Source organism: Lacerta agilis, chromosome 14, assembly GCF_009819535.1.
Source record: "Lacerta agilis isolate rLacAgi1 chromosome 14, rLacAgi1.pri, whole genome shotgun sequence".
Taxonomy (NCBI): domain Eukaryota; kingdom Metazoa; phylum Chordata; class Lepidosauria; order Squamata; family Lacertidae; genus Lacerta; species Lacerta agilis.
In genome coordinates, this window is record NC_046325.1 from 38,863,014 (window position 1) to 38,876,432 (window position 13,419).

At 44.2% G+C, this 13,419-nt stretch overlaps 1 long non-coding RNA gene across 1 annotated transcript in view; it reads right to left on the bottom strand.

The window, feature by feature from the left end:
- LOC117059131 overlaps window positions 1–10,229 on the bottom strand; it is a 61,895-nt gene extending 51,666 nt beyond the window's left edge. The window contains exon 1 of the long non-coding RNA XR_004427895.1: window positions 10,019–10,229. This is a non-coding gene — a long non-coding RNA (uncharacterized LOC117059131). The remainder of the gene's footprint in view (window positions 1–10,018) is intronic.
- Window positions 10,230–13,419: the final 3,190 nt, after the last annotated feature.

The window sequence follows — 13,419 nt, forward strand, 5'->3', positions numbered from 1 at the left end:
TATCTCTTTCCTCCAATGAGCTTAGGTTCCCTGCAAGTCTCCCATTCCGGAGCTGAGCAGATTCAGACCTGCTTGGCTTTATTTTATGTGTTTATTAAATTTGTAAATTTGTATGCCCTTCCTTCATCTATAGATCTCAGGGTGGTATAACCCCCCCCCCCCACACACACACAATATAACAAACAAAAAATAAACAATAGAAATAAGAGGAAAAAACAAATCAATAATACCCCCTCCCACAACGCATTTAATAGTGTATCAGGTGTTAATCAGCCAAAGGCCTGGTTGAAGACGAATGTAATGAAGGTGCCAGCTGAGCCCCCCTGGGGAAAGCATTCCAAAAGTGGGGAGGCACTGCTTTCTAATCCTAGATGGCAAGGGAAATGCACTCCATACTTAGTAGCTAGAACCACTTTCTTCTTTGGTATTACATTACATTACAGGCCCAAACTTGGCATTGAAAACAGGCTCGAAAGTTAAGCTACAGCTCAACTTAAGCCAGAGCTCTGCGCATGCTTAGGGACCATTCGTTATGACTACGGCTGCTTTACACAACCATGATGAGTGTAGGGCAGGAGTGAGGAGCCTCAGGCCCAAGGGCCAAAAGTGGCCCTCAAGGCCTCCCTGTCTGGCCCTTGGGAATCTGCCCAGACCACATTTCCTCTCCCCAGCCTCTTTTAAGTATTTTTGACGGGCTGGAATGTGCCCTTAAACTATGATGATGCCTCCTACCTGCCCAGATGAAGCAATGCATGTATGCGGGTGTGCATAGGAACCGCTGACTCGGTTGTGAGGCCTACTAAACAAAGTAAAGGGTCGCATCTGTTTCCCTAGCCACTTCTGCTTCTCACCCCACCCTCCACTGGCATGTGCTCAAGATTGCCCATGAGAGACTGCAGGCTGAAACAGCTTTCCTCACACCTGGTGCAGAGGGGCAAGCTAACAGTCTACTCGCCACAAGATGCCTAGAGAAAACTGCCGTCCTGTGTGTCATCGGTTTTTCTAAGTTGCAGCCTTATAGTCAGTGGTCCTGTGCTTCCACCTCCAGCCACGCATTTGGATGGTTTGTCTGCAACCAAACAAGTTTCTGATCACTCCATCTGCCCATCCTTCCTACACTTTGGCAGACTTCTGAGATCGAACAAGAAGAAGAAGAAGAAGAAGAAGAAGAAGAAGAAGAAGAAGAAGAAGAAGCAAGCCAATGTGAAGCTGAGAGGGGTGTAGGTCAGGAGTGGGGAAGTGGGGGAGGAGGAGGCATAACGTGGCCTGGACACAGAAGTCTTTGTGGAGATTTCCAAGCATTCCGTTTGAAAACACTTCATATATCAAGTGCGAGTCCCTTCTCTTGGTACAGGCAAAACGAATCAAAGGGGGCCATGGGCCAGCTGAATGGGGGTGGCGGGGGAGGAGCAAGGATTATTGGCTCCCTCCCACCCTCCTCCTTCACTTCCACCTACCCACCTCCTCCTGCCTGTCACAGAACACCCTTTGTTGTAACTTGCTACACGCTTGCCACGGAAAAAGGTGGTGAAGGCGGCAATCTTTATGCATCGATATCGTTCCACTGAAGTCAACAAGATGTGTGCAGGCGTATTATAGCTTCGTCCTAAGGAGCAGAGGGGTTCATTTGCCATCAAAGCCTTTGCAAGGGCCACAGCTCTCAAACACTCGGTCTGGTTGGCAAAGGGGGAAAGATTTGTTATCAGAACCTCTTTGGTTGTTTGCTAAATGCTGGTGCTAAGCACGGTTCTTAGGAAAAAGCTGGACCTCTGATTGGACCTTCTTAGTAACATCAGAGATAACTTTTGTGGCAAAGGGAGAAAGAGAAACTCAGATTTTGTTTCAGGCTGGTTTTGCAGATAAGTGCAAATAAATGTATCAGTCCAATTAGAGATGGAAGAAACTGCTATTTGCAGATTCTCTCAGTTTCTTGTATTTCCAGCTTTAAGTTCAGTTCCCTACATTTCTGCCTCGATTTGTTAATTTTTTAAAAAAAGACGTCATCATGAAAATTCATCGGCGTTTTAGTGCAATTTTCTCCTTATAGACTTTAGTATGCTATTTTGCCTCATGTACACGTTTTCCCCTCAAGCAATTTCCCCTAATATAACGCAGAAAAAGAGAAGTGAGCAAAATAACATAAGGCAACCCTGCTTGAACAGGCCAGTGGCCTGTCTAGTCCAGCATCCTGTTCTCACTGTGGCCTCCCAAGTGGCTATGGGAAAACCACAAACAGGACCAGAGCACAAGAGCTAAACCCCATTCAGGACCAGGACCAGAGCTGAACCCCATTCAGCCTTCCTGGGGTTTCCAACAACTAGTATTCAGAAGCATTACTGCCTCTGACCTAGCTGCATTTGAAGTCCGTAATGTGTACACTGCATACTGAAGCTATGTTCCGACGGGTCCTCCTGCAACACTTGAAGCAGCATGGAGAAGAATACCATGTTCTAAGAGGGCACCATTATAGCCAGCTGCATCTGTCTGGGAAGACAAAAGAAGCTACGGTATTTGAAATCCTAGAATCACTTGTGCTGTCTGTCACTGGATTCTTCCACTGATGCTTTTGTTTTTTAAAACCTTTATAGCCCGATTACCCAAAACTTCCATGGGGTGTTAGGGAAAGGGTAGTACCTCTGGTGGGGGACATGCCATGCTCCTTCTGGGGTAGTTCGTCCACCTTTGGTCCCCACCCTGCACTCAGCTTTCACCTGATTTTAAGGCTGCCACTTAGCGGAAAGGCAGTATTATACATGGCATCAACCAACATAGTTATGTGTGTGTTGAATAAGGTGAATGCAAAAGTGGTGGGTGGAGAGGAGAAGCTAAACTCTTCCCTCACAACCCACCAGCTTTGCTCTCCGCACCACCACCACCACCACCTAAACTCTGAAGCCAGAAATAACCTAGACTAGGAAGAAAGAAGGCCATGGGATGAGGATGGCGGTAGGTATAAGTGATGGGCAAGTGGAGGGCTAAAGGCTCATCCAGACTTCCTTTTTGTGTAGTGTTTCTAGGCACAGGTCTGCATTTTGTAGCTCTGTGTCTGAGAGTTTTTCTTTTTGCCCCAGTGCTTTCCTCAAGAAAACACGCTTTTTAATGCTGGGGAAAAAAATTCCACAGCAAACCTGAATTGTTGTTTGTTCTGATTCAGCATGAAGAGCAGATTTTCCTAGGGGAAATGTGGGGGGGGGGAGAGCATGCAAACTGGGAAAGCGCATACCTCTGCCTAGAAAGCACAGGGCAAAAGATATGTGTGGATGAGCCCCCAGTTAATGTTCCCACCTGATATGTCTCCCCTGAAATACAAAGAGCCCCACTAGTTCAGGCCACAGGCCCATCTAATCCAGCATCCTGTTTTCAGTGGCCAACCAGATGCCTATAAGCCTGCAAGGACATGTCTGTTAACCCCACTCTCCTCACCTGCGAGTTCCAGCAACTAGTATTCAGAGGCCTTCATCTGCATTCCCACATTAAGCAAACATAAGGTTAGGAACCTGTAACCCAGGCATTGCTATGCACAAACCTGGCACAATTTCTAAAAAACAACCAAGCAAACAAAGACTAAGCCTGCCCCCACCCCAATGTAAAAAACAGCCTACTCAACCATTACAGGAAAAGCAAAAAACAAATGTCGTTTGGACAGGAGACTGCATGCAGAGCTTGTGCCATACCAAGTACAGTGATGCATGGGACCAACAATAAAATATGATGTTATGAAAGAAAATGTACTGGAATTACATTAGTGTGGGCACAGCTTTACAAGAACTGATGTTAGCTAGCTTGGGGCCAAGCCAGACATTCTTTGTGATGCTTGAGCCTTGACATACACAAACCAAGCCTGATAGGGTCCAATAAGGAGATGTTTCCCAGTGAAGCAGGTCAGATGAAGGTGTGTGGTTTTTTTGTTCAAAATACTAAAATGGGGACAATAGCAGAAGTTGGAATCAGTGTCCGGTATCCTGTTAAGAGTAGAGTCCAGGGCAGTATCTAAGCCATAGCCCGGATCATTCCTGAATTGTAAGAATAAAAGCTGCTCAAAACCGAGTGGCCATTTACACATCCCCCTCCCTGCCAAAAAAGAAAACACATCACCCAAAAACTAAAAAGAGGAAACAGGTTTGTATAAAATGTGTGCTGGTTTATATGTGTAGATGCAAATGCATAAGTAATTACTATAATTTAAATAGGAATGCAATATATCTAACCATAGAGAGAAAGAATATGACCAGGTGGTCTGTGGGGCTGCTCAGGCCGCTGTGCAAGGGCTCAGTGTTTATGGTCAACCTGAAGGCCCCTCCTCTCCCTTCTTATGGTTGTTTATCCTTAAAGTGGACAGTTGAGGTCTGCCCTTTGTAAAGTAAGGCATGTGAGCACTCTAGTTCAAAGAAGATGGTGCCTCAAGAGGCTCCACTCTTAAGTACATAGGGCAAGCATGTTGAAAGTCCGTTTTGGGGGCCCACTGGTTGGTTTAATCCGGTCCCTGTGGCATCCTAAAAAAGCTCAACAACAACTCCAATCCTAAAAAAAAGCTCAACAACAATGGCAATCCTAAAAAAAGCTCAACAACTTCAATCCTAAATAAATAAAGGTTAACAACCTTGGTGGGCCCTTTGGTCGGCCCTCACAGCCCTTCACTTCATCAAATCTGGCCCCCCTTTGAAAAACGTTTGGACACCACTGGCATAGGGGAAAAGTTCAGATAATGAAGGAAGAAGAGCAAGATAATGGTTTGGAGAAAGGGACCATGTGTCTGTACCAACCAATCACAGGAAGGTTTGAAACTCTTTAACCAGATGCAAGTTCTCATAGGCAGTGTGAAGGGGAGCAATGGAGGAAGGTATATTGTACAGTACAGTGGTACCTCTGGTTAAGAACTTACCGGTAATTCGTTCCAGAGGTCCTTTCTTAACCTGAAACTGTTCTTAACCTGAGGTACCACTTTAGCTAATGGGGCCTCCCGCTGCTGCTGCGCCGCCACCGCACAATTTCTGTCCTCATCCTGAAGCAAAGTTCTTAACCTGAGGTACTATTTCTGGGTTAGCGGAGTCTGTAACCTGAAGCGTCTGTAACCCGAGGTACCACTGTAGTCTCACGCTCTCCTCTGTAGATGCAGCTGGTCCAAACCCACTTATGGAAATGGGGGGGGGGGTCACTGTGGATAACCTACTAAGGCAGCTCATGCAGTGACCACAAAATCCAGCAGAACTTTAAATTTTTACATTAGGAAAAGGCTCTGAAATAAGAATAAAGGTAAAGGGACCCCTGACCATTAGGTCCAGTCGTGTCTGACTCTGGGGTTGCGGCGCTCATCTCGCGTTACTGGCTGAGGGAGCCGGCGTACAGCTTCCGGGTCATGTGGCCAGCATGACAAAGCCGCTTCTGGTGAACCAGAGCAGCGCATGGAAACGCCGTTTACCTTCCTGCCGGAGCGGTACCTACTTATCTACTTGCACTTTGACGTGCTTTCGAACTGCTAGGTTGACAGGAGCAGGGACCGAGCAACGGGACCTCACCCTGTTGCGGGGATTCGAACTGCTGACCTTCTGATCAGCAAGCCCTAGGCTCTGTGGTTTAACCCACAAATCCCATTGAAAAGCAATGTGGAATCTGTATTGAATCCTCCCTTTTGTCCATGGTGTGGGGGGAGTGAGGGGGGAGTGAGGGAGGGAATCTTATAAACTCCAGTGAAGTCCACTGCACACACACCACGTATCAAATGGTATTCCCCTCACAGACACACCTCCTCCCTCCTCCTCCTCCCTGCTCAACCTAGGTAATTGGAGACAGAGTGTTGGCCTCTGGGCTGAGTGGAGGATCCTTTGTTCCCCTTTCTGGGGCCTTGTTTTTCTGCCTCTTGTGAGGCTAATCCAGTGAGAGACAGACACATAGAGCCTTGCTCCAGAGCTTACTGGCTAAACGTATAGTCAACACTGAAAAATTACCGAACAATGAGCTGGAGTGGGCAAGCACATTAAAGCTTTTGCACTCAGGCATGCCTGGTTTAAGCTCAGGCCACTAGAAGCCAAGAATGAACAAAAACAAATGGAAACCCAACCGTAGCTTTGGCTCATTTATTGTGTATTCCCTCTGAAATTTCCTGCCCATCAGACCTCACCTGTATAATGTGATCTGTAGATCCCCCTTGGCCAAGCCCAAGATCCCCATTTTTCTGCACAGAGTGGGTCCTCATGGGTTTTCATTCACAGAATGCAGAGCAGTGGACCTGTTTTCAGTACACTGCACCCTGGTGCATATGATTTATCAGGTGCTCCGGTCCTTAAGCACAGGGAGCATCTGCAAGGATATGGCTGACACGAGATTCTTGTATTTTCAGCTTTCATTTTAAAGAAAAACAAGAAAGGGAAAACAACTAGCTAATTTATTGGAAGAAAATAAGGAAAAGTGTGCAGAGAGTATTGTACCCTAATGCCCAGTAGGAAGCAAACCTGCTCCCACCCTACAGTGTTATGGCAAATGACTGCAAAAGTAATGGGATAGCTGACAAGCATTAGAGATTCATGTGAATAATGCAATTATTATTTTTTGTATCATTTTATTAGGTTATTACTTTTTCTGGTTGTTCTCTTTCATTTCCTACCACCCCAGAATCCAGGAGTACTATTTCTCAATATACATTTTTTAGTACTGCAGGTACTGTATTCACACAGCATCTCTACCCCATTCATGGAGGAATTGCTAAATATGGGGGACCCAGGCCTAGAGATTGAGGTGTTATCCTATGTTGGAAAAGCTGGGCACAATCTAGAAAAAAATGTGTGTGTGGTTCCAAGTGCCCATGAGGGCTTTGGTTTTGTGGTTTTGAAACTGCACCACTGTGTTCTACGTGTTACTTTTCAAACTGAAGGAATTTTCAAGAGCAGTTTGTTATAAGACATGGTGAGGTCTGATATTCCAAAAAAAAAAAGGCAGAATTTGCTGAAGCATCTTAAGCTGTTCCCTGTTTTGTGGACAACACACCACATTCCAAGAGCATATACTGCTTGTGTCAGAGTTAAATGATTGTTTGAAATGCTAAACATCATATCAGCTGGCTGAAAACTCTGTATGTGAAGGGGATTTGGGGTGTGGGTATGTTCAACCTCCTCTCCGCCACTTTCAAAGCTTGCAAGATGGACCACAGACTGTCTGAGACACGTTACAGGTAGGTAGCCATGTTGGTCTGCCACAGTCAAAACAAAATAAAAAATAAAAAAATCCTTCCAGTAGCACCTTAGAGACCAACTAAGTTTGTTCTTGGTATGAGCTTTCATGTGCACACGAAAGCTCATACCAAGAAGAAACTTAGTTGGTCTCTAAGGTGCTACTGGAAGGATTTTTTTATTTTTTTATTTTGTTTTGTCTGAGACACACATGCCAAAAAAGCAAATATATTTTCTTTGGCAACAAAGTGATAAGTGAGAAGGGAAGCCATACTTGTGACAAGATCAAAACTGCTTGTTTAGAACTGGGGAAATATGGCTTGAAAGTTGGGGGACTGCATCAGAGTGATGGGTCAAGGGCTGTAAGGATTTGAGACCCAACCAATCTCACTAAAACGTCAGACTGTACGCATTCATATTGCTACAGCTGAGGCACTTCAGTCTATTAGTGAATATTAAAAACTAATAATAGTATTTAGATAATGTTTGGGATATGAAGGGAAAATACAAGCTGCAGATCTGTGTCAGACAAGGAATTCATGGGTTAGCTTATGCAAACCAGCCTGGCCAAGTAGAGAGCCACTGAAAAACAATGGGGAACTGAGCCAGTGAGGACCACTGGCAATGAAAAAAGTTGTCCTTCCCACCCTCATCCCAAGCAGTGGACAGAGACGGGAGAATTGGTAACCAAGGTGAGGCAGGGGCATGATGTCACAGGAAAAAAATGTCCTTTTTGAAATATAATGCTTTTTTGGGAAGGAACGGGGCAGAATTCCATGGGCTGCTGTGGAAGCGATAAGCAGGAAGAAAGAGGTGGTGTGTAGGATGGCTCTGAATGCAGTGGCAGGTGGCAGTAAAGGACAAGCTACTGCTGAGAATGCTATAAACTGCATTTCCTTCATGTACACTCTGATTGTACATATATGTTAACAAACCACATTTTTAAAGACACTGCAGACTCCACTGCGCCTCATTTCTCCCCAGGATCACAATACCTCAAGGACAGTCTCTCCCCAAATGAACTAACCCAGACCATGGGACCCAAGGCCCTTATTTGTGTGCCCCCTCCAAAAGAGGTCTGGAGTGTGGCAACACGAGAACAGGTCTTTTCTTCAGTGGCTCCCCATTTGTGGAATGCTGTCCCCAAGGAGGCATGCCTGGCACCTTCATTACATAGCTTTAGGCGCCAGGCAAAAACGTTTCTCTATAACCAGGTCTTTGGCTGATTAAACAATCTATGGTTTTTTTTTAATGTCTTTGTGAGAGAAGGGTCATTGGTTTGTTTTTGTTATATATTTTGTGTTCTCATTTTGGAGCTTTATGTTGTGAACCTCCCTGTGATCTTCGGATGATGGACAGTATAATCAATCAATTAATTAATAACAACCTGTTACCATGTCCATGGGGGGAGAGGGCAAAGGGCTACGAATACATGCAACTGGGTGGTTAAGAATGCATGTGGGCAGGTGAAATTAATGCAGAGCAACCTATAAAGGTATTAAATACAGGTATTATTCAAATGTGTAAATCCATTTAATTGTATTAAATTATTATAAAGTGCATTATAAAATTTAACAATATGTACTCAGTTATTCCAGTGCTTTTGCCAAAACATAAGAAGCCAGGAGCAGGTTGACTTCTTACTGATGAATCAGGTTATAGACAGACTGTACTATCTACCTTGTATAGCCACAAGCGCCAATGAAAGCTAAACATTCAGAAAAGGAGCCTAGAATGAGAAGTTAGTGAGGCATTCAGGCTTACATACTTACCTCAGACTGGCTTTTAAAGAATAGTCTCTTTTTGGTTACTTGTCATCCCCAAAGGTAACAAAGGCTGTGTTCACAGTAACCCACTTGTAGCACAAGCATAGTTTTTCTCAGTCTGGAATCATTCAGGCTCATCCTCAACATGCTGCTTTATCAATCTAAAATGATTCTAGATCCTGCCATCCAGGAGTTGGTATGGTTACTTGAAAACCCTTCCCTTGATGAAGCTATCCACACCTTTTCCTCCCTACAAATATCCCAGAAGAACGAAGAAGGAGGTGGTGATTGCAGTCTTGGTAACACCCACAATGCCATTACACAAGTGTGGATACACACACACACACACACAAGCCCCTTTGCCAGGACTGCCTACACCTATTTTCAAATAGATGCACGGCAGGGTAAAAGGTAAAGGTAAAGGGACCCCTGACCATTAGGTCCAGTCACGGATGACTCTGGGGTTGCGACGCTCATCTCGCTTTACTGGCCGAGGGAGCCAGCGTACAACTTCCAGGTCATGTGGCCAGCATGACTAAGCCGCTTCTGGCAAACCAGAGCAGCGCACGGAAATGCCGGAGCAGTACCTATTTATCTACTTGTACTTTGACGTGCTTTCGAACTGCTATGTTTGCAGGAGCAGGGACCGAGCAACGGGAGCTCACCCCGTCGCGAGGATTCGAACCGCCGACCTTATGATTGGCAAGCCATGGGCTCTGTGGTTTAGACCACAGTGCCACCCGCGTTGACTGAAATCATATGCTTAGAGCCATGCAATTGTAATTATTCCCAACTTGCCCTGGTAGGATTTAGATATAAGTAAATCTAGGATCCTGACCCCAATGCTTAAATCCCTTGTCTTTTTTTCTTGCCCCATTATTGGCAGATGAAATGAGTGCCTGTTCTGATCAAGGTTGTTGTTGTTGTTGTTTTTAAAAAACCTTTCTTTCCCCCACCCATGTCTCATACTCTGATTCTAGATACATTTGCTCAGCAGTAGGTCCTGCTTAACACAATGGAACTTATGGGGGGGGGGGAAGTGTGCAAATGACTTCTTTGTTAATCTTCTTTTCCTAAGGCTAAACATACCTCTTTCCATTCCAGCTTTCCTTGCTTTTCTTTAGTTGTTTTCTCAGTTCTTCCTAATGCCAATGTCCTTCTGGCACAGCAAACTTGGTTCCAATTCTGAGTCCTAGAAAATAAGAGAACAGGTAAATTGTCTGTCTGTTACTGATTGGACCAAAGTCTGTAGGCATAGGGTACAGCACAAGTATTTCAGTTCTACAGATTAGCATTTCTTGAAAATGTGCTGCCAGCAAAATGTGTCTCGGATACTTTTGTACCTGCATGAAAGTGGGAAGAGAAATTTCCAGAAAGGAGCTCCAAGTGTTGTGTAAAGAAAAGGAAAAAGCTCCCATCACTGGTAGACAATGATCAAGCTATTGCCATCCACGCCTTAAGAGTCTTTCAGACTAGACTGCTGCAATGAGATTTATGGAGGGTTGCTTTTGAAGTCGGTCTGGAAAATGCAGATAGCATAAAACATCAGCACCAATCTGCTGACAGGTATGGCTAAGCTAGGTAATAACCTATAACACCTGTTCTGAAAACTTTGTAATGGTTACAGGTTGTATCTGGGTCCACTTAAATATTATCATCTATCAGGAACATCGTCTCTTCTGCAGTGTCTCTTGGAACTGTGATAGTGTGATAACATGCTCCCCTGAAAAACCCACTGGTGTTCTTCCTTAGCTTCTCCAAACTTTTGGAAATTGGGTGTTTTCTTATTGTTGTTTTTGTAAGTGATTTTAGTTAGTGTTTTATTTCATTTTGTTTTATTTTTATACTTTGGATTTTTGGCCACCACCCTGAGCTCTGTTGTTCTTAAAATCTAGAATTGCTGGTAATAAACAGAAGAAAAAACCTGGGCAGCACATTCTGCCACTCTGTCTTTGGAACATGACTAAGAACTATCAGTTCGCATAATCTGCCTAAAACTCTGAAGCAGGGTGGGAAGCCAGTTCTTTTGCAATTGGGAAGGCTACAATACTTTTGGCTTTTTAACTGGTAAAATTTGGTTGTGGACTTACTGAGCCAGGTTGTCCCAAACTAGCGACACCATTTCTGGATCAATTTGTAGATATTTTATGGGACAGGCAGTGTTATTTTACATCCATTTACAAAATATTGTGAGGAAGAGTAAGAGGATTTGCGGGTAGCCAAGTTGATTCTGCATTGATTAGGCCTTAAATCTGGGTTTGAGAACTTCAGTGCTCTATACTGTGGCAAAACCAGAAAAATGGGGAAAACCTTGCCAGCTCCCAACTTAGGCTCACACAAAATTCCTATACTGATGATAAAAAAGAGTTGGACACAAATCTGGACTCATGCACTGGAATTTGCCTTTGCTTCTAGCACCATCTGCTGTCTGTTCTGATTCCCAGCCTGTACAGTATATACTTCACAGATTTTTAACTGTTTTCCTTATGTTTCAAGAGAATATTAACTGAAACATATGCATAAAAATAGTTAAAATCAATTTAACATAGATAAACTATACAAAACACCACTCAAATTTATTACCATAACTTCTAACTTATGCATTGTGTGTCATGGTAGTGGCACGCTGTTGGTACTAGGAGAAGAGAGAAGGTATGGGAGAATGGATGGAGAGAGAGGCCAGAAAAGACAAATGACCAACGGAGGTTGGAAAAGGTCAGGATGCTATGCAAGTTTACTACAGTCTCTAAGTGGTGATCCTATCACAGTTGTATGTCTAAGTGGTGACAGGATCACTCCTGAGTCCCCTTGCACAAGTAAATGCAAAAGATGTGTTGGTAAACTCTTGGGAACTTGATTACAGTGCACTGTATGTAGAATTTCCGTTCAGGTCCCCCCCCCCGAAACTCCAGTTTGTACAGGATGCACCAGTTAGGCTACTAACTGGGACTAGTTACATTGAACTTATTTTGCCAGTTTTTAAACAGCTACACTGGTTGCTGCTCTGTTTCCGGACACAATTCAGCTCTTTGCTGGTACTTGTCTAAAAAGCCCTAAGTGGCTTGAGATCCGAGTACCTAAAAGGACTACAATATAATGTCTAATTTCAGGGCTGCTGGGGTGGGGGGACACTAGAGGCACCAAGGAAGACATCTGAAGGCACATGTGCCCCAGTGGGTGTCATGTTGGACAGAAATTCAGAGACAATTGCATATACTTCAGACCAGCACATAGGGCTCCAACCATGCTATAGGATAGAAGAGATACTGGTGACTTAGAAAGAGTCGATACTGGACACATTCGTGCTGAATCCTACTTGGGCCCTGAAGGGGTTAATATATACTTCACCATCACAAGTAACATTTCCATTAGACAAAAGTCAACCAGCTACAAATCCACCTAACAGTTACCTCATCCAGCCCACATTTTACCAGCTTCTCTGTAAGAATATCATGGGGGACTTACTGAAATCAAGATACACTATGTCTACAGCATTCCCCTAATCCACCAAGCCTGTAACTCTATCGAAAAAAGAAATGAGATTTGTCTGGCATGACTTGTTTTTGAGAAACCACAGCATCCTTTTCTAAGTGCTCACAGACAGAATGTTTAATTATCTGCTATGGATGGTGGTGTCATGGGGCCTGGCAATGACAAACCAGGAACAAGACCTTGGGTCATAGTGGATAGCTTGAAGATGTTGACCCAGTATACAGCAGCTGTGGAAAAGGCAAATTCTATGCTAGGGGTCATTAGGGAAAGAATTGTAAGTAAAACTGCCATGTTATATAAATCTATATCACAACTGCATTTGAAATACTGTGTATGATTCTCATCACCTCACCTCAAACAGGGTATTGGAGGGTTGGAAAAGGTTCAGAAATGGGCAACCAAAATGATGGAGAAACTTCCCTAAGAGAAAAGGTTGTGACATTTGGGATTTTTTTCAGTTCAGAGAAAAAAGAAAGTAAGAGGTGACACGATTAAAGTTTATAGAATTATGCGTGGAAGTGTTTTGTTTTGTTTTTGCCTTCTTAACATTAAGACACTAGCAAAACTGAATGTCAGGACAGATATAATAAAGTACCGGCACTTCTTCACACAGTGCATAAACGACAGAAATTACCCCCACATGAGGACAGTGACGGCCACCAACCCGGATGGCTTTAAAAGAGGATTAGGAGGATAAAGCTATCAGTGGTTACTGGCCATAACAACTGTAATCTACCTCCAAGGTCTGAGGCAGTATCCTTCCGAATACAGGGTAGGGGAGAGTGCTCATGTGCTCAGGTCCCACTTGAAGGTTTCCCATGGGCATCTGGTTGTGAGAACAGGATGCTGGACTAGTTGGGCGACTAGCCTGACCCAGCAAGCTTCTCTTAGGTTTTTATGTGACTCCTCTCTGGCCCTGTGGAGAGCCCTAAAATGGTCGTGGTGCAGTGGGAGTCTCCCCATATCAAATCCTGAATACAGTGCATATGCAACATATT